The following is a 3574-nucleotide window of genomic DNA, read 5'->3' on the forward strand; positions in this document are numbered from 1 at the left end:
AACCAGGGCCTGGGCCAGGGCCAGGGGGAGATGGAGACCTCCAGGGCCAGGGCCAGGGCCAGGGCCAGGGGGAGATGGAGACCTCCAGGGCCAGGGCCAGGGGGAGATGGAGACCTCCAGGGCCAGGGCCAGGGCCAGGGGGAGATGGAGACCTCCAGGGCCCGGAACCAGGGCCAGGGCCAGGGCCAGGGGGAGATGGAGACCTCCAGGGCCCGGAACCAGGGCCAGGGCCAGGGCCAGGGCCAGGGGGAGATGGAGACCTCCAGGGCCCGGAAGCAGGGCCAGGGCCAGGGCCAGGGGGAGATGGAGACCTCCAGGGCCCGGAACCAGGGCCAGGGGGAGACGGAGACCTCCAGGGCCCGGAACCAGGGCCAGGGGGAGATGGAGACCTCCAGGGCCCGGAACAGGGGCCAGGGGGAGATGGAGACCTCCAGGGCCCGGAACAGGGGCCAGGGGGAGATGGAGACCTCCAGGGCCCGGAACCAGGGCCAGGGTCAGGAGAGAATGGGGTATCACGGGACAGCGTCTTCATTTATGGCGCGTTCGCTCGCGCTCGCTCTCTCTCTCTCTCTCTCTCTCTCTCTCTCTCTCTCTCTCTCTCTCTCTCTCTCTCTCTCTCTCTCTCTTTCTTTCTGTGTCTCTTTCTCTCTCTCTCTCGTAAATTCTGGATAAAATTGCAGCAGCACACACTGTGTCACAGGGCAGCACTTTGCCGGAATAATGATGATGATGATGATGATGATGATGATGATGATGATGATGATGATGATGAATAATGATCATAATAATAATAATAATAATAATAATAATAATAATAATAATAATAATAATAATAACAATAATAATAATAATAATAATAATAATAATAATAATAAAAACCATTAAAAACAATAATAAAAAATCAAATCAAATCAAATCAAATAAATAGAGAGTCAGCCACCCTCTTCTCCAGACCCGTGCAGAGCACGGGAGGCACGGGGAGAGAGGCAGGGACCAGTGCCCGGGGCACGGGACCTCGGCCGGAGCACCAGGATCCTGGGAGCTCGGCCGGAGTACCAGGGGCAGGGGAGCTCCGCTGGAGTACCAGGGGCACGGGAGTGAATATTCGACAGAGTCCACACGGGGGAGGAATTAATATTGGGGTACCAGGGGCACGGGAGCTCCGCTGGAGTACCAGGGGCACGGGAGTGAATATCCGACAGAGTCCCCACAGGAGAGGAATTAACATTGGAGTACCAGGGGCATGGGAGTGAAAATTCGACAGAGTCCACACGGGGGAGGAATTAATATTGGGGTACCAGGGGCACGGGAGCTCTGCTGGAGTACCAGGGGCAGGGGAGCTCCGCTGGAGTACCAGGGGCACGGGAGCTCCGCTGGAGTACCAGGGGCAGGGGAGCTCCGCTGGAGTACCAGGGGCACGGGAGCTCCGCTGGAGTACCAGGGGCAGGGGAGCTCCGCTGGAGTACCAGGGGCAGGGGAGCTCCGCTGGAGTACCAGGGGCAGGGGAGCTCCGCTGGAGTACCAGGGGCACGGGAGCTCCGCTGGAGTACCAGGGGCACGGGAGCTCCGCTGGAGTACCAGGGGCAGGGGAGCTCCGCTGGAGTACCAGGGGCAGGGGAGCTCCGCTGGAGTACCAGGGGCAGGGGAGCTCCGCTGGAGTACCAGGGGCACGGGAGCTCCGCTGGAGTACCAGGGGCAGGGGAGCTCCGCTGGAGTACCAGGGGCAGGGGAGCTCCGCTGGAGTACCAGGGGCAGGGGAGCTCCGCTGGAGTACCAGGGGCAGGGGAGCTCCGCTGGAGTACCAGGGGCACGGGAGCTCCGCTGGAGTACCAGGGGCAGGGGAGCTCCGCTGGAGTACCAGGGGCAGGGGAGCTCCGCTGGAGTACCAGGGGCAGGGGAGTGAAAATCCGACAGAGTCCACACAGGGGAGGAATTAACATTGGAGTACCAGGGGCACGGGAGCTCCGCTGGAGTACCAGGGGCACGGGAGTGAAAATCCGACAGAGTCCACACAGGGGAGGAATTAACATTGGAGTACCAGGGGCACGGGAGCTCCGCTGGAGTACCAGGGGCACGGGAGTGAAAATCCGACAGAGTCCACACAGGGGAGGAATTAACATTGGAGTACCAGGGGCACGGGAGCTCCGATGGAGTACCAGGGGCAGCAAATTTCAACGAGGGATCTAACAGCAGTGAAACTGTCGTCCTCCCCCGCTCCCCTTATCTCCCTCCTTATTTCGCAATTGACAACACTGCACAGAATGGTCGTGTCACGATTATAGGAAACAGGTTTTCAAGTGCCCCCCCCCCCCCCACCCCAACCTCCAGCGACTGTTTCCAGTGATCGAGTGGCTCCCGTGACCCACCATCGGAGGGCCCCTGCCGGACACGGTTGTCCCGCACAGCCCGCTGTCTCCGGGCAGACGGTTCCTCCGGCCACTGTGGGTTCGAACTCTAAGTCGGCTGCGGGTTTGACGGACCAGCCCAGCGGTCCTTTCCTCCCGTTATAGCCGGACGCAGTCTAACGAGACCAAGTTGTCCCGTCCGTCCCAGGTGTCTTACCACGGAGCCCTCCGCCGCGTCCCCCCCCCCCCCCCCCCGGGTCTCCCTTTGGAGCTCGTGCGGGAGAAGGGGGAGGGCAAGTGCGGAGGGGCTGCAGCTCTCTCCGGCAAACACCATGTTTCTCCAGACCTATGTCTGCATTTCGGCAAAGGCAGGGGGGGGTTGCTGAGGGAGAGATATCTTCCCCCTCCCCTGGCTGTTGTTGTCGTTGTCGTCGGGGATTCCCCTATCCCCAGGACCTCCATGCAGCTTAGCCATCCCGAGCGCACGTCCCCTCCTCGGGGTTCCCTGCCCTCCTCCACCCCTGGAGATGGGACTCCAGGAGGGTGTGAGCCGGCGGCTAGAAAGCAAAAGGGAAGGAAGGAAGGAAGGAAGTATGGATGGATGGATGGATGGAAGGAAGGGAGGAGAGAAAGGAGGGGGGCTAAAGAGGACCTGGTGCACAGCGAACCAGGGAGCGAGTGGTGTTATCAAGAGGGGGTGTCTCTTTCAGGTGTCAGTAAGTCAGTCGTTGAACGCGTGAGCTGGTGGGCGGTCGCGTGTGTGCCTGCACGCAAGCATGCACCGCCACCGCCACCACCACCAGCACTGACAAACTAACACCTGCAAGGTCACCAGCCGCCCGACTGACTGCCCGCCTACCTGTCAGCTGTCCCGGTGTCTTCTTTTCTCCCCCCCCCTCCCCTTCTCCTCCTCCTCCTCCTCCTCCTCCTCCTGCTCTTCCTCCTCCTCCTCCACCACAACGGGTCTACCTGGTTGATCCTGCCAGTAGCATATGCTTGTCTCAAAGATTAAGCCATGCAAGTCTAAGTACACACGGCCGGTACAGTGAAACTGCGAATGGCTCATTAAATCAGTTATGGTTCCTTTGATCGCTCCAACGTTACTTGGATAACTGTGGCAATTCTAGAGCTAATACATGCCAACGAATGCTGACCCACCCGGGGATGCGTGCATTTATCAGCCCCAAAACCCATGCGGGTGTCTTCTCCCCCCTCCTCGCGGGGGGTGG

Source organism: Aulostomus chinensis, unplaced genomic scaffold, assembly GCF_037954235.1.
Source record: "Aulostomus chinensis isolate RoL2024-O1b breed Wild unplaced genomic scaffold, RoL_Achi_v1.0 HiC_scaffold_165, whole genome shotgun sequence".
Taxonomy (NCBI): Eukaryota; Metazoa; Chordata; class Actinopteri; order Syngnathiformes; family Aulostomidae; genus Aulostomus; species Aulostomus chinensis.